Source organism: Eleutherodactylus coqui, chromosome 5, assembly GCF_035609145.1.
Source record: "Eleutherodactylus coqui strain aEleCoq1 chromosome 5, aEleCoq1.hap1, whole genome shotgun sequence".
NCBI classification, from domain to species: Eukaryota; Metazoa; Chordata; class Amphibia; order Anura; family Eleutherodactylidae; genus Eleutherodactylus; species Eleutherodactylus coqui.
Genome location: NC_089841.1, coordinates 31,470,973 through 31,490,176, shown reverse-complemented (window position 1 = coordinate 31,490,176; position 19,204 = coordinate 31,470,973). Strand labels below are relative to the sequence as shown.

The 19,204-nt window shown below is 46.7% G+C and overlaps 2 protein-coding genes across 3 annotated transcripts in view; both read left to right on the top strand.

Annotated features, from left to right (window-relative positions):
• Nucleotides 1-19,204, top strand: part of LOC136629105 (oocyte zinc finger protein XlCOF7.1-like) — a 354,252-nt gene that overhangs the window by 193,168 nt on the left and 141,880 nt on the right. The gene's annotated exons all lie outside the window — the stretch shown is intronic.
• Nucleotides 1-19,204, top strand: part of LOC136629127 (zinc finger protein 585A-like) — a 55,910-nt gene that overhangs the window by 20,784 nt on the left and 15,922 nt on the right. The window contains exon 1 of one of the 2 annotated variants that reach the window (XM_066605262.1): nt 4,057-4,079. The exons of the other annotated variant lie outside the window; for it this stretch is intronic. The gene's annotated coding sequence lies outside the window, so the exon portion shown is untranslated. Of the gene's footprint in view, nt 1-4,056; nt 4,080-19,204 lie in introns of those variants that run through there. 2 annotated transcript variants of the gene reach the window in all.

The window sequence follows — 19,204 nt, the reverse complement described above, 5'->3', positions numbered from 1 at the left end:
TATATGTGAGCAGGTTTTTCAGCTCCTTACCTTACAGGGAAAGAGAAATTTGGGTAGTAGAGATAGCATTTTTATACTGAGTTAGCTAGACTCTACTGGTCAGGGGGAGCGGGTCCTTTGGCCAACTAGAGCTAGCATTCTTATATAGAAGAAGCTAAATCCCAGTGGACAAAGAGACCTGTTTTTACTTCTTAACCAAATTATTTTTATTGTGTCCTTGTAGAAAATTAAATATACCTTGCTGCTACCAATTAATTTATAGATGTAATACTACTTTATAGTTATTTATATAATGTTGGTTTTACACATCAGCGCTTTTAGCAAAAATTCAGTTTTTTACATGATTTCTTCAGGCAGTTTTAAAGACAAAAAAAGTGGTGGTCAGCTGTACAGCTCCATTCAAATGTGTGCCTATAATTCTAAGAATAGGTTTTAAGTAAAAACAGTTATGCGCTCGTGGAGAAAGCAATTGGGACAAGTAAAATGTAAACACTGTCCATCCCGTAAGAGACGGAAAGCATGTAAAACAGAATGGAACGGCACTTACTCCGAAGGAGGGGGGTGTATGGAACAAGAAGCCCCCTCCTCTATGTGCCGACTCCTCAAAGTCCTCTCCGTCGCCGATGGAAATCTTGAAAGCCAAGTTGATTAGTCCAGTTTTAATTAAATAAAATTAGATTTACAGGAAGGCCTGTAAATAATAGCCTTCCTGTAAATCTGATTTTATTTAATTTAAATATCTGGTGTGGTAAAGGTCCTTTACCACAGCAGGATCTACACTGAGGACACAGGAGGATACTAAATCCTGGGGGATGAAGAACCGGGACCCTTCAACCAGGAGGGGGCAACATCCTCACACAGAGGAGGAGAAATCCTGGGGGGTGAAGGACGGGGACCCTCTGACCAGGAAGGGGGAACATCATCCTCACACAGAGGAAGAGAAATCCTGGGGGAGTGAAGGACCGGGACCCTCTGACCAGGAAGGGGCAGCATTCTAACACAGAGGAAGAGAAATCCTGGGAGGTTGAAGGACTGGGACCTTCTGACCAGGAGGGAGCAGCATTCTCACACAAAAGAAGAGAAATCCTAGGGGGAAAAGGAACAAAACCCTCTGACCAGGAGGGGGCAGCATCCTCACACAGAGGAAAATAAATCCTGGGGGTGAAGGAACAGGACCCTCAACCAGGAAGGGGCAGCATTCTCATACAGAGGAAGAGAAATATTAGGGGGTGAAGGAACAGGACCCTCTGACCAGGAGAGGGCAGCATCCTCACACAGAGGAAAAGAAATCCTGGGGGGTGAAGGACCCGGACCCTCTGACCAGGAGGGGGCAGCATCCTCACAAAGAGGAAAATAAATCCTGTGGGGTGAAGGACCAGGACCCTCAACCAGGAAGGGGCAGCATTCTCACACAGAGGAAGAGAAGGTATTAGTGTATCTTGACGCCACCGGAAGGTAGGGGGCAGCTGAGTAACCCCTTGAAGTGCACCGCCGGAGGCTGCAGAGCAGCCGGTGGTGAGGTGAGCAACGCGATCAGCCGAGCACGGGCCTAAGACAGGGGGACATGATCCTTTAAGAGCAGCACTGTAGCCTGCATCGCAGGCTGAGGAGCAGAGAGGAAGGGTGGGGGGAACTGAAGCTAGGCTATTCTTCAGCTCTTGAGCCAATCGGAAACTAGGGGTGTGAGAGGGGTTTTCCTCCTGTGAAACCCCAAGCTTTTGGCCACGGGGCGCAGTGGAGATTCTTTTTCTGTTAATTCTCTTGCTTTCCTGAGGTATCCGTGTAACCCCCGTAGTGATAGTGATGGGTGTGCCGCAGATTGGACGCCTTTCACTAACTTCAATGGAAGCTGTCCCTGCGGCAGACCAGAAGGTCCACAAAACAAACCTGCATGCTTTAATTAAGCTGCGGACGGCAATGCTTTTCTAAGAGTGGCTTGAAATCCGGATCATCCTGGGGGGTTGAAGGACTGGGACCTTCTGACCAGGAGGGGGCAGCATTCTCACACAAAAGAAGAGAAATCCTAGGGGGAAAAGGAACAAAACCCTCTGACCAGGAGGGGGCAGCATCCTCACACAGAGGAAAATAAATCCTGGGGGTGAAGGAACAGGACCCTCAACCAGGAAGGGGCAGCATTTTCATACAGAGGAAGAGAAATATTAGGGGGTGAAGGAACAGGACCCTCTGACCAGGAGAGGGCAGCATCCTCACACAGAGGAAAAGAAATCCTGGGGGGTGAAGGACCTGGACCCTCTGACCAGGAGGGGGCAGCATCCTCACACAGAGGAAAAGAAATCCTGTGGGGTGAAGGACCAGGACCCTCAACCAGGAAGGGGCAGCATTCTCACACAGAGGAAGAGAAGGTATTAGTGTATCTTGACGCCACCGGAAGGTAGGGGGCAGCTGAGTAACTCCTTGCAGTGCACCGCCGGAGGCTGCAGAGCAGCCGGTGGTGAGGTGAGCAACGCGATCAGCCAAGCACGGGCCTAAGACAGGGGGACATGAACCTTTAAGAGCAGCACTGTAGCCTGCATCGCAGGCTGAGGAGCAGAGAGGAAGGGTGGGGGGAACTGAAGCTAGGCTATTCTTCAGCTCTTGAGCCAATCGGAAACTAGGGGTGTGAGAGGGGTTTTCCTCCTGTGAAACCCCTAGCTTTTGGCCACGGGGCGCAGTGGAGATTCTTTTTCTGTTAATTCTCTTGCTTTCCTGAGGTATCCGTGTAACCCCCGTAGTGATAGTGATGGGTGTGCCGCAGATCGGACGCCTTTCACTAACTTCAATGGAAGCTGTCCCTGCGGCAGACCAGAAGGTCCACAAAACAAACCTGCATGCTTTAATTAAGCTGCGGACGGCAATGCTTTTCTAAGAGTGGCTTGAAATCCGGATCATCCTGGGGGGTTGAAGGACTGGGACCTTCTGACCAGGAGGGGGCAGCATTCTCACACAAAAGAAGAGAAATCCTAGGGGGAAAAGGAACAAAACCCTCTGACCAGGAGGGGGCAGCATCCTCACACAGAGGAAAATAAATCCTGGGGGTGAAGGAACAGGACCCTCAACCAGGAAGGGGCAGCATTCTCATACAGAGGAAGAGAAATATTAGGGGGTGAAGGAACAGGACCCTCTGACCAGGAGAGGGCAGCATCCTCACACAGAGGAAAAGAAATCCTGGGGGGTGAAGGACCTGGACCCTCTGACCAGGAGGGGGCAGCATCCTCACACAGAGGAAAAGAAATCCTGTGGGGTGAAGGACCAGGACCCTCAACCAGGAAGGGGCAGCATTCTCACACAGAGGAAGAGAAGGTATTAGTGTATCTTGACGCCACCGGAAGGTAGGGGGCAGCTGAGTAACTCCTTGCAGTGCACCGCCGGAGGCTGCAGAGCAGCCGGTGGTGAGGTGAGCAACGCGATCAGCCGAGCACGGGCCTAAGACAGGGGGACATGAACCTTTAAGAGCAGCACTGTAGCCTGCATCGCAGGCTAAGGAGCAGAGAGGAAGGGTGGGGGGAACTGAAGCTAGGCTATTCTTCAGCTCTTGAGCCAATCGGAAACTAGGGGTGTGAGAGGGGTTTTCCTCCTGTGAAACCCCTAGCTTTTGGCCACGGGGCGCAGTGGAGATTCTTTTTCTGTTAATTCTCTTGCTTTCCTGAGGTATCCGTGTAACCCCCGGAGTGATAGTGATGGGTGTGCCGCAGATCGGACGCCTTTCACTAACTTCAATGGAAGCTGTCCCTGCGGCAGACCAGAAGGTCCACAAAACAAATCTGCATGCTTTAATTAAGCTGCGGACGGCAATGCTTTTCTAAGAGTGGCTTGAAATCCGGATCATCTGTGTTGGTGCCCAACGCAGATCCCGGAATTCAAACCCGCCCGTGAACAGGAGCCCGAAGAGGAATCCTGGGGGCAACAAGGCCAAGTCTTCCTCCATTTCACTCACAGCCCTCCCAGCATCCTCCTCTTCTCTCTCCACAGAACTGTATTAGTAAGGCCCTCCCCTTCCAGTCATGTGACTGCAGACCATGTGACTTCCTGTCCTCAGACTTCCTAGGAGTCCCTCCATTCCAGCATCTACCCCGGTAGAGGTACGGGAGGGTTGTGAGACCTTCTGCCATCAGCAGGCGGTATGATGGGTCCTTGTGAAGGAGCCAGTGCCCCCTGGTGGATTATGGGAGTCGCTGCTGGAAGTTACCAGCTGTAACCCTTTCACTGCCTGAGAGGTGACATGTGCTCCTCACACAGCAGGGGGGACAATTAGGAGTTTAAGGGTTAATTATTGTAAACACTGAGAACCAATAGGGGTTGTGAGGAAGGGGCCCACTGAGGGATCTCCGACAGACAGCAGCTCAGGGGCTTTCTGCAGTGACAGGAAGAAGGTGGCACGTTGTCATCTGTAGGTCGCTGTGAGTCTTCCAGACAGGGAAGCGCCGTCTATGGAGAGCAGCGCCATTGTTTATTACATTCACTGCAAGTCAGAAGTTGTAGAAGAGGAGAAAAACCTGCGGAACGTCTGGAGCGAACGCAGAAATTGTAGGGAGAAACACGGAGGATCCGTCGGTGAGCGACATAACTCTATCTGCCATCTAGACCATAGAAGACGTGTGTGATGTCACCGGTCACTAATATGTCACTACTGTCACCACTATCTGATGTCACCAGTCACTATTATGTCACTACTGTCACCACTATCTGATGTCACCGGTCACTATTATGTCACTACTGTCACCACTATCTGTTGTCACCGGTCACTATTCTGTCACTACTGTCACCACTATCTGATGTCACCTGTCACTATTATGTCACTACCGTCACCACTATGTGATGTCACCGGTCACTATTATGTCACCACTATCTGATGTCACCGGTCACTATTCTGTCACTACTGTCACCACTATCTGATGTCACCTGTCACTATTCTGTCACTACTGTCACCACTATCTGATGTCACCGGTCACTATTATGTCACTACTGTCACCGCTATCTGATGTCACCTGTCACTATTCTATCACTACTGTCACCACTATCTGATGTCACCTGTCACTATTCTGTCACTACCGTCACCACTATCTGATGTCACCGGTCACTATTCTGTCACTACCGTCACCACTATCTGATGTCACCGGTCACTATTCTGTCACTACCGTTACCACTATCTGATGTCACCGGTCACTATTCTGTCACTACTGTCCCCACTATCTGATGTCACCTGTCACTATTCTGTCACTACTGTCACCACTATCTGATGTCACCTGTCACTATTCTGTCACTACTGTCACCACTATCTGATGTCACCTGTCACTATTCTGTCACTACTGTCACCACTATCTTATGTCACCAGTCACTATTCTGTCACTACCGTCACCACTATCTGATGTCACCTGTCACTATTCTGTCACTACCGTCACCACTATCTGATGTCACCTGTCACTATTCTGTCACTACCGTCACCACTATCTGATGTCACCGGTCACTATTCTGTCACTACCGTCACCACTATCTGATGTCACCTGTCACTATTCTGTCACTACCATCACCACTATCTGATGTCACCTGTCACTATTCTGTCACTACCATCACCACTATCTGATGTCACCGGTCACTATTCTGTCACTACCGTCACCACTATCTGATGTCACCGGTCACTATTCTGTCACTACCGTCACCACTATCTGATGTCACCGGTCACTATTCTGTCACTACTGTCACCACTATCTGATGTCACCAGTCACTATTCTGTCACTACTGTCACCACTATCTGATGTCACCAGTCACTATTCTGTCACTACCGTCACCACTATCTGATGTCACCGGTCACTATTCTGTCACTACCGTCACCGCTATCTGATGTCACCTGTCACTATTCTGTCACTACTGTCACCACTATCTAACATAGTATGCTAGGCCGAATGAAGACAACGTCCATCTAGTTCAGCCTGTTAATAGTTCCTACCTGTCTGTAAGGCCCGGGTCAACAACCCGCTGCTCCCCTAAAATCTATATCCTGTAATATCCTTCCGCTCCAAAAAGACATCAAGTCTCCTCTTATATTCCTCTATGGATTTGGCCATCACTACGTCCTCAGATAAAGAGTTCCACAGTCTCACTGCTCTTATCTTATGTCACCTGTCACTATTCTGTCGCCTGTCACTATTCTGTCACTACTGTCACCACTATCTTATGTCACCGGTCAATATTTTGTCACTACTGTCACCACTACCTGATGTCACCTGTCACTATTCTGTCACTACTGTCACCACTATCTGATGTCACCTGTCACTATTCTGTCACTACTGTCACCACTATCTTATGTCACCGGTCAATATTTTGACACTACTGTCACCACTATCTGATGTCACCGGTCACTATTCTGTCACTACTGTCACCACTATCTAATGTCACCGGTCAATATTTTGTCACTACTGTCACCATTACCTGTTGTCACCGGTCACTTTTCTGTCACTACTGTCACCACTATCCTATGTCACCTGTCACTATTCTGTCACTACTGTCCCCACTATCTGATGTCACCTGTCACTATTCTGTCACTACCGTCACCACTAACTTATGTCACCGTTCACTATTCTGTCACTACCGTTACCACTATCTTATGTCACCTGTCACTATTCTGTCACTACTGTCACCACTATCTTATGTCACCAGTCACTATTCTGTCACTACTGTCACCACTATCTGATGTCACCTGTCACTATTCTGTCACTACCGTCACCACTATCTGATGTCACCGGTCACTATTCTGTCACTACCGTCACCACTATCTGATGTCACCTGTCACTATTCTGTCACTACCGTCACCACTATCTGATGTCACCTGTCACTATTCTGTCACTACCGTCACCACTATCTTATGTCACCGGCCACTATTCTGTCACTACTGTCACCACTATCTTTTGTCACTGGTCACTATTCTGTCACTACTGTCACCACTATGTGATGTCATCTGTCACTATTCTGTCACTGCCGTCACCACTATCTGATGTCACCTCTCACTATTCTGTCACTACCGTCACCACTATCTGATGTCACCGGTCACTATTCTGTCACTACTGTCACCACTATCTGATGTCACCTGTCACTATTCTGTCACTACTGTCACCACTATCTGATGTCACCTGTCACTATTCTGTCACTACTGTCACCACTATCTTATGTCACCAGTCACTATTCTGTCACTACTGTCACCACTATCTGATGTCACCTGTCACTATTCTGTCACTACTGTCACCACTATCTTATGTCACCAGTCACTATTCTGTCACTACCGTCACCACTATCTGATGTCACCTGTCACTATTCTGTCACTACCGTCACCACTATCTGATGTCACCGGTCACTATTCTGTCACTACCGTCACCACTATCTGATGTCACCTGTCACTATTCTGTCACTACCATCACCACTATCTGATGTCACCTGTCACTATTCTGTCACTACCATCACCACTATCTGATGTCACCGGTCACTATTCTGTCACTACCGTCACCACTATCTGATGTCACCGGTCACTATTCTGTCACTACCGTCACCACTATCTGATGTCACCGGTCACTATTCTGTCACTACTGTCACCACTATCTGATGTCACCAGTCACTATTCTGTCACTACTGTCACCACTATCTGATGTCACCAGTCACTATTCTGTCACTACCGTCACCGCTATCTGATGTCACCGGTCACTATTCTGTCACTACCGTCACCACTATCTGATGTCACCTGTCACTATTCTGTCACTACTGTCACCACTATCTAACATAGTATGCTAGGCCGAATGAAGACAACGTCCATCTAGTTCAGCCTGTTAATAGTTCCTACCTGTCTGTAAGGCCCGGGTCAACAACCCGCTGCTCCCCTAAAATCTATATCCTGTAATATCCTTCCGCTCCAAAAAGACATCAAGTCTCCTCTTATATTCCTCTATGGATTTGGCCATCACTACGTCCTCAGATAAAGAGTTCCACAGTCTCACTGCTCTTATCTTATGTCACCTGTCACTATTCTGTCGCCTGTCACTATTCTGTCACTACTGTCACCACTATCTTATGTCACCGGTCAATATTTTGTCACTACTGTCACCACTACCTGATGTCACCTGTCACTATTCTGTCACTACTGTCACCACTATCTGATGTCACCTGTCACTATTCTGTCACTACTGTCACCACTATCTTATGTCACCGGTCAATATTTTGACACTACTGTCACCACTATCTGATGTCACCGGTCACTATTCTGTCACTACTGTCACCACTATCTAATGTCACCGGTCAATATTTTGTCACTACTGTCACCATTACCTGTTGTCACCGGTCACTTTTCTGTCACTACTGTCACCACTATCCTATGTCACCTGTCACTATTCTGTCACTACCGTCACCACTATCTGATGTCACCGGTCACTATTCTGTCACTACCGTTACCACTATCTGATGTCACCGGTCACTATTCTGTCACTACTGTCACCACTATCTGATGTCACCTGTCACTATTCTGTCACTACTGTCACCACTATCTGATGTCACCTGTCACTATTCTGTCACTACTGTCACCACTATCTGATGTCACCTGTCACTATTCTGTCACTACTGTCACCACTATCTTATGTCACCAGTCACTATTCTGTCACTACCGTCACCACTATCTGATGTCACCTGTCACTATTCTGTCACTACCGTCACCACTATCTGATGTCACCTGTCACTATTCTGTCACTACCGTCACCACTATCTGATGTCACCGGTCACTATTCTGTCACTACCGTCACCACTATCTGATGTCACCTGTCACTATTCTGTCACTACCATCACCACTATCTGATGTCACCTGTCACTATTCTGTCACTACCATCACCACTATCTGATGTCACCGGTCACTATTCTGTCACTACCGTCACCACTATCTGATGTCACCGGTCACTATTCTGTCACTACCGTCACCACTATCTGATGTCACCGGTCACTATTCTGTCACTACTGTCACCACTATCTGATGTCACCAGTCACTATTCTGTCACTACTGTCACCACTATCTGATGTCACCAGTCACTATTCTGTCACTACCGTCACCACTATCTGATGTCACCGGTCACTATTCTGTCACTACCGTCACCGCTATCTGATGTCACCTGTCACTATTCTGTCACTACTGTCACCACTATCTAACATAGTATGCTAGGCCGAATGAAGACAACGTCCATCTAGTTCAGCCTGTTAATAGTTCCTACCTGTCTGTAAGGCCCGGGTCAACAACCCGCTGCTCCCCTAAAATCTATATCCTGTAATATCCTTCCGCTCCAAAAAGACATCAAGTCTCCTCTTATATTCCTCTATGGATTTGGCCATCACTACGTCCTCAGATAAAGAGTTCCACAGTCTCACTGCTCTTATCTTATGTCACCTGTCACTATTCTGTCGCCTGTCACTATTCTGTCACTACTGTCACCACTATCTTATGTCACCGGTCAATATTTTGTCACTACTGTCACCACTACCTGATGTCACCTGTCACTATTCTGTCACTACTGTCACCACTATCTGATGTCACCTGTCACTATTCTGTCACTACTGTCACCACTATCTTATGTCACCGGTCAATATTTTGACACTACTGTCACCACTATCTGATGTCACCGGTCACTATTCTGTCACTACTGTCACCACTATCTAATGTCACCGGTCAATATTTTGTCACTACTGTCACCATTACCTGTTGTCACCGGTCACTTTTCTGTCACTACTGTCACCACTATCCTATGTCACCTGTCACTATTCTGTCACTACTGTCCCCACTATCTGATGTCACCTGTCACTATTCTGTCACTACCGTCACCACTAACTTATGTCACCGTTCACTATTCTGTCACTACCGTTACCACTATCTTATGTCACCTGTCACTATTCTGTCACTACTGTCACCACTATCTTATGTCACCAGTCACTATTCTGTCACTACTGTCACCACTATCTGATGTCACCTGTCACTATTCTGTCACTACCGTCACCACTATCTGATGTCACCGGTCACTATTCTGTCACTACCGTCACCACTATCTGATGTCACCTGTCACTATTCTGTCACTACCGTCACCACTATCTGATGTCACCTGTCACTATTCTGTCACTACCGTCACCACTATCTTATGTCACCGGCCACTATTCTGTCACTACTGTCACCACTATCTTTTGTCACTGGTCACTATTCTGTCACTACTGTCACCACTATGTGATGTCATCTGTCACTATTCTGTCACTGCCGTCACCACTATCTGATGTCACCTCTCACTATTCTGTCACTACCGTCACCACTATCTGATGTCACCGGTCACTATTCTGTCACTACTGTCACCACTATCTGATGTCACCTGTCACTATTCTGTCACTACTGTCACCACTATCTGATGTCACCTGTCACTATTCTGTCACTACTGTCACCACTATCTTATGTCACCAGTCACTATTCTGTCACTACTGTCACCACTATCTGATGTCACCTGTCACTATTCTGTCACTACTGTCACCACTATCTTATGTCACCAGTCACTATTCTGTCACTACCGTCACCACTATCTGATGTCACCTGTCACTATTCTGTCACTACCGTCACCACTATCTGATGTCACCGGTCACTATTCTGTCACTACCGTCACCACTATCTGATGTCACCTGTCACTATTCTGTCACTACCATCACCACTATCTGATGTCACCGGTCACTATTCTGTCACTACCGTCACCACTATCTGATGTCACCGGTCACTATTCTGTCACTACCGTCACCACTATCTGATGTCACCGGTCACTATTCTGTCACTACTGTCACCACTATCTGATGTCACCAGTCACTATTCTGTCACTACTGTCACCACTATCTGATGTCACCAGTCACTATTCTGTCACTACCGTCACCGCTATCTGATGTCACCGGTCACTATTCTGTCACTACCGTCACCACTATCTGATGTCACCTGTCACTATTCTGTCACTACTGTCACCACTATCTAACATAGTATGCTAGGCCGAATGAAGACAACGTCCATCTAGTTCAGCCTGTTAATAGTTCCTACCTGTCTGTAAGGCCCGGGTCAACAACCCGCTGCTCCCCTAAAATCTATATCCTGTAATATCCTTCCGCTCCAAAAAGACATCAAGTCTCCTCTTATATTCCTCTATGGATTTGGCCATCACTACGTCCTCAGATAAAGAGTTCCACAGTCTCACTGCTCTTATCTTATGTCACCTGTCACTATTCTGTCGCCTGTCACTATTCTGTCACTACTGTCACCACTATCTTATGTCACCGGTCAATATTTTGTCACTACTGTCACCACTACCTGATGTCACCTGTCACTATTCTGTCACTACTGTCACCACTATCTGATGTCACCTGTCACTATTCTGTCACTACTGTCACCACTATCTTATGTCACCGGTCAATATTTTGACACTACTGTCACCACTATCTGATGTCACCGGTCACTATTCTGTCACTACTGTCACCACTATCTAATGTCACCGGTCAATATTTTGTCACTACTGTCACCATTACCTGTTGTCACCGGTCACTTTTCTGTCACTACTGTCACCACTATCCTATGTCACCTGTCACTATTCTGTCACTACTGTCCCCACTATCTGATGTCACCTGTCACTATTCTGTCACTACCGTCACCACTAACTTATGTCACCGTTCACTATTCTGTCACTACCGTTACCACTATCTTATGTCACCTGTCACTATTCTGTCACTACTGTCACCACTATCTTATGTCACCAGTCACTATTCTGTCACTACTGTCACCACTATCTGATGTCACCTGTCACTATTCTGTCACTACCGTCACCACTATCTGATGTCACCGGTCACTATTCTGTCACTACCGTCACCACTATCTGATGTCACCTGTCACTATTCTGTCACTACCGTCACCACTATCTGATGTCACCTGTCACTATTCTGTCACTACCGTCACCACTATCTTATGTCACCGGCCACTATTCTGTCACTACTGTCACCACTATCTTTTGTCACTGGTCACTATTCTGTCACTACTGTCACCACTATGTGATGTCATCTGTCACTATTCTGTCACTGCCGTCACCACTATCTGATGTCACCTCTCACTATTCTGTCACTACCGTCACCACTATCTGATGTCACCGGTCACTATTCTGTCACTACTGTCACCACTATCTGATGTCACCTGTCACTATTCTGTCACTACTGTCACCACTATCTGATGTCACCTGTCACTATTCTGTCACTACTGTCACCACTATCTTATGTCACCAGTCACTATTCTGTCACTACTGTCACCACTATCTGATGTCACCTGTCACTATTCTGTCACTACTGTCACCACTATCTTATGTCACCAGTCACTATTCTGTCACTACCGTCACCACTATCTGATGTCACCTGTCACTATTCTGTCACTACCGTCACCACTATCTGATGTCACCGGTCACTATTCTGTCACTACCGTCACCACTATCTGATGTCACCTGTCACTATTCTGTCACTACCATCACCACTATCTGATGTCACCTGTCACTATTCTGTCACTACCATCACCACTATCTGATGTCACCGGTCACTATTCTGTCACTACCGTCACCACTATCTGATGTCACCGGTCACTATTCTGTCACTACCGTCACCACTATCTGATGTCACCGGTCACTATTCTGTCACTACTGTCACCACTATCTGATGTCACCAGTCACTATTCTGTCACTACTGTCACCACTATCTGATGTCACCAGTCACTATTCTGTCACTACCGTCACCGCTATCTGATGTCACCGGTCACTATTCTGTCACTACCGTCACCACTATCTGATGTCACCTGTCACTATTCTGTCACTACTGTCACCACTATCTAACATAGTATGCTAGGCCGAATGAAGACAACGTCCATCTAGTTCAGCCTGTTAATAGTTCCTACCTGTCTGTAAGGCCCGGGTCAACAACCCGCTGCTCCCCTAAAATCTATATCCTGTAATATCCTTCCGCTCCAAAAAGACATCAAGTCTCCTCTTATATTCCTCTATGGATTTGGCCATCACTACGTCCTCAGATAAAGAGTTCCACAGTCTCACTGCTCTTATCTTATGTCACCTGTCACTATTCTGTCGCCTGTCACTATTCTGTCACTACTGTCACCACTATCTTATGTCACCGGTCAATATTTTGTCACTACTGTCACCACTATCTGATGTCACCTGTCACTATTCTGTCACTACTGTCACCACTATCTGATGTCACCTGTCACTATTCTGTCACTACTGTCCCCACTATCTGATGTCACCTGTCACTATTCTGTCACTACTGTCACCACTATCCAATGTCACCGGTCAATATTTTGTCACTACTGTCACCATTACCTGTTGTCACCGGTCACTTTTCTGTCACTACTGTCACCACTATCCTATGTCACCTGTCACTATTCTGTCACTACTGTCCCCACTATCTGATGTCACCTGTCACTTTTCTGTCACTACCATCACCACTATCTTATGTCACCGTTCACTATTCTGTCACTACCGTTACCACTATCTTATGTCACCTGTCACTATTCTGTCACTACTGTCACCACTATCTTATGTCACCAGTCACTATTCTGTCACTACTGTCACCACTATCTGATGTCACCTGTCACTATTCTGTCACTACCGTCACCACTATCTGATGTCACCGGTCACTATTCTGTCACTACCGTCACCACTATCTGATGTCACCTGTCACTATTCTGTCACTACCGTCACCACTATCTGATGTCACCGGTCACTATTCTGTCACTACCGTCACCACTATCTGATGTCACCGGTCACTATTCTGTCACTTCCGTCACCACTATCTGATATCACCGGTCACTATTCTGTCACTTCCGTCACCACTATCTGATGTCACCGGTCACTATTCTGTCACTACCGTCACCACTATCTGATGTCACCGGTCACTATTCTGTCACTACTGTCACCACTATCTGATGTCACCGGTCACTATTCTGTCACTACCGTCACCGTAATCTGATGTCACCGGTCACTATTCTGTCACTACCGTCACCACTATCTGATGTCACCTGTCACTATTCTGTCACTACCGTCACCACTATCTTATGTCACCGGTCACTATTCTGTCACTACTGTCACCACTATCTATTGTCACTGGTCACTATTCTGTCACTACTGTCACCACTATGTGATGTCATCTGTCACTATTCTGTCACTGCCGTCACCACTATCTGATGTCACCTCTCACTATTCTGTCACTACCGTCACCACTATCTGATGTCACCGGTCACTATTCTGTCACTACCGTCACCGCTATCTGGTGTCACCTGTCACTATTCCGTCACTACCGTCACCACTATCTTAATACACCTGTCACTATTCTGTCACAACTGTCACCACTATCTGATGTCACCTGTCACTATTCTGTCACTACTGTCACCACTATCTGATGTCACCTGTCACTATTCTGTCACTACCGTCACCACTATCTCATGTCACCTGTCACTATTCTGTCACTACCGTCACCACTATCTTATGTCACCGGTCACTATTCTGTCACTACCGTCACCGCTATCTGATGTCACCTGTCACTATTCTATCACTACTGTCACCACTATCTGATGTCACCTGTCACTATTCTGTCACTACCGTCACCACTATCTGATGTCACCGGTCACTATTCTGTCACTACCGTCACCACTATCTGATGTCACCGGTCACTATTCTGTCACTACCGTTACCACTATCTGATGTCACCGGTCACTATTCTGTCACTACTGTCACCACTATCTGATGTCACCTGTCACTATTCTGTCACTACTGTCACCACTATCTGATGTCACCTGTCACTATTCTGTCACTACTGTCACCACTATCTTATGTCACCAGTCACTATTCTGTCACTACTGTCACCACTATCTGATGTCACCTGTCACTATTCTGTCACTACTGTCACCACTATCTTATGTCACCAGTCACTATTCTGTCACTACCGTCACCACTATCTGATGTCACCTGTCACTATTCTGTCACTACCGGAAACCACTATCTGATGTCACCGGTCACTATTCTGTCACTACCGTCACCACTATCTGATGTCACCTGTCACTATTCTGTCACTACCATCACCACTATCTGATGTCACCTGTCACTATTCTGTCACTACCATCACCACTATCTGATGTCACCGGTCACTATTCTGTCACTACCGTCACCACTATCTGATGTCACCGGTCACTATTCTGTCACTACTGTCACCACTATCTGATGTCACCAGTCACTATTCTGTCACTACTGTCACCACTATCTGATGTCACCAGTAACTATTCTGTCACTACCGTCACCGCTATCTGATGTCACCGGTCACTATTCTGTCACTACCGTCACCACTATCTGATGTCACCTGTCACTATTCTGTCACTACTGTCACCACTATCTAACATAGTATGCTAGGCCGAATGAAGACAACGTCCATCTAGTTCAGCCTGTTAATAGTTCCTACCTGTCTGTAAGGCCCGGGTCAACAACCCGCTGCTCCCCTAAAATCTATATCCTGTAATATCCTTCCGCTCCAAAAAGACATCAAGTCTCCTCTTATATTCCTCTATGGATTTGGCCATCACTACGTCCTCAGATAAAGAGTTCCACAGTCTCACTGCTCTTATCTTATGTCACCTGTCACTATTCTGTCGCCTGTCACTATTCTGTCACTACTGTCACCACTATCTAATGTCACCGGTCAATATTTTGTCACTACTGTCTCCATTACCTGTTGTCACCGGTCACTTTTCTGTCACTACTGTCACCACTATCCTATGTCACCTGTCATTATTCTGTCACTACTGTCTCCACTATCTGATGTCACCTGTCACTACCGTCACCACTATCTTATGTCACTGGTCACTATTCTGTCACTACTGTCACCACTATGTGATGTCATCTGTCACTATTCTGTCACTACCGTCATCACTATCTTATGTCACCTCTCACTATTCTGTCACTACCGTCACCACTATCTGATGTCACCGGTCACTACCGTCACCGCTATCTGATGTCACCTTTCACTATTCTGTCACTACTGTCACCACTATCTTTTGTCACTGGTCACTATTCTGTCACTACTGTCACCACTATGTGATGTCATCTGTCACTATTCTGTCACAACTGTCACCACTATCTGATGTCACCGGTCACTATTCTGTCACTACTGTCACCACTATCTGATGTCACCGGTCACTATTCTGTCACTACTGTCACCACTATCTGATGTCACCTGTCACTATTCTGTCACTACCGTCACCACTATCTGATGTCACCGGTCACTATTCTGTCACTACCGTCACCACTATCTGATGTCACCGGTCACTTTTCTGTCACTACCGTTACCACTATCTGATGTCACCTGTCACTATTCTGTCACTACCATCACCACTATCTGATGTCACCGGTCACTATTCTGTCACTACCGTCACCACTATCTGATGTCACCGGTCACTATTCTGTCACTACTGTCACCACTATCTGATGTCACCTGTCACTATTCTGTCACTACTGTCACCACTATCTTATGTCACCAGTCACTATTCTGTCACTACTGTCACCACTATCTGATGTCACCTGTCACTATTCTGTCACTACCGTCACCACTATCTGATGTCACCGGTCACTATTCTGTCACTACCGTCACCACTATCTGATGTCACCTGTCACTATTCTGTCACTACCGTCACCACTATCTGATGTCACCGGTCACTATTCTGTCACTACCGTCACCACTATCTGATGTCACCGGTCACTATTCTGTCACTACTGTCACCACTATCTGATGTCACCGGTCACTATTCTGTCACTACCGTCACCGTAATCTGATGTCACCGGTCACTATTGTGTCACTACCGTCACCACTATCTGATGTCACCGGTCACTATTCTGTCACTACTGTCACCACTATCTGATGTCACCGGTCACTATTCTGTCACTACCGTCACCGTAATCTGATGTCACCGGTCACTATTCTGTCACTACCGTCACCGCTATCTTATGTCACCGGTCACTATTCTGTCACTACTGTCACCACTATCTTTTGTCACTGGTCACTATTCTGTCACTACTGTCACCACTATCTGATGTCAGCAGTAACTATTCTGTCACTACCGTCACCGCTATCTGATGTCACCGGTCACTATTCTGTCACTACCGTCACCACTATCTGATGTCACCTGTCACTATTCTGTCACTACCGTCACCACTATCTCATGTCACCTGTCACTATTCTGTCACTACCGTCACCACTATCTCATGTCACCTGTCACTATTCTGTCACTACCGTCACCACTATCTTATGTCACCGGTCACTATTCTGTCACTACCGTCACCACTATCTTATGTCACCGGTCACTATTCTGTCACTACCGTCACCACTATCTGATGTCACCGGTCACTATTCTGTCACTACTGTCACCACTATCTGATGTCACCGGTCACTATTCTGTCACTACTGTCACCACTATCTGATGTCACCTGTCACTATTCTGTCACTACCGTCACCACTATCTTATGTCACCTGTCACTATTCTGACACTACCGTCACCACTATCTGATGTCACCGGTCACTATTCTGTCACTACCGTTACCACTATCTGATGTCACCTGTCACTATTCTGTCACTACCATCACCACTATCTGATGTCACCGGTCACTATTCTGTCACTACTGTCACCACTATCTGATGTCACCGGTCACTATTCTGTCACTACTGTCACCACTATCTGATGTCACCTGTCACTATTCTGTCACTACTGTCACCGCTATCTGATGTCACCGGTCACTATTATGTCACTACTGTCACCGCTATCTGATGTCACCTGTCACTATTCTGTCACTACTGTCACCACTATCTGATGTCACCTGTCACTATTCTGTCACTACTGTCACCACTATCTGATGTCACCTGTCACTATTCTGTCACTACTGTCACCACTATCTGATGTCACCGGTCACTATTCTGTCACTACTGTCACCACTATCTGATGTCACCTGTCACTATTCTGTCACTACTGTCACCACTATCTGATGTCACCGGTCACTATTATGTCACTACTGTCACCGCTATCTGATGTCACCTGTCACTATTCTGTCACTACTGTCACCACTGTCTGATGTCACCGGTCACTATTATGTCACTACTGTCACCACTATCTGATGTCACCTGTCACTATTCTGTCACTACCGTCACCACTGTCTTATGTCACCTGTCACTATTCTGACACTACCGTCACCACTATCTGATGTCACCTGTCACTATTCTGTCACTACTGTCACCACTATCTAACATAGTATGCTAGGCCGAATGAAGACAACGTCCATCTAGTTCAGCCTGTTAATAGTTCCTACCTGTCTGTAAGGCCCGGGTCAACAACCCGCTGCTCCCCTAAATTCTATATCCTGTAATATCCTTCCGCTCCAAAAAGACATCAAGTCTCCTCTTATATTCCTCTATGGATTTGGCCATCACTACGTCCTCAGATAAAGAGTTCCACAGTCTCACTGCTCTTATCTTATGTCACCTGTCACTATTCTGTCGGCTGTCACTATTCTGTCACTACTGTCACCAGTATCTTATGTCACCGGTCAATATTTTGTCACTACTGTCACCACTATCTGATGTCACCTGTCACTATTCTGTCACTACCGTCACCACTATCCTATGTCACCTGTCACTATTCTGTCACTACTGTCCCCACTATCTGATGTCACCTGTCACTATTCTGTCACTACCGTTACCACTATCTTATGTCACCTGTCACTATTCTGTCACTACCGTCACCACTATCTGATGTCACCTGTCACTATTCTGTCACTACCGTCACCACTATCTGATGTCACCTGTCACTATTCTGTCACTACTGTCACCACTATCTGATGTCACCTGTCACTATTCTGTCACTACTGTCACCACTATCTTTTGTCACTGGTCACTATTCTGTCACTACTGTCACCACTATGTGATGTCATCTGTCACTATTCTGTCACTACTGTCACCACTATCTGATGTCACCGGTCACTATTCTGTCACTACCGTCACCACTATCTGATGTCACCTGTCACTATTCTGTCACTACTGTCACCACTATCTTATGTCACCGGTCAATATTTTGTCACTACTGTCACCACTACCTGTTGTC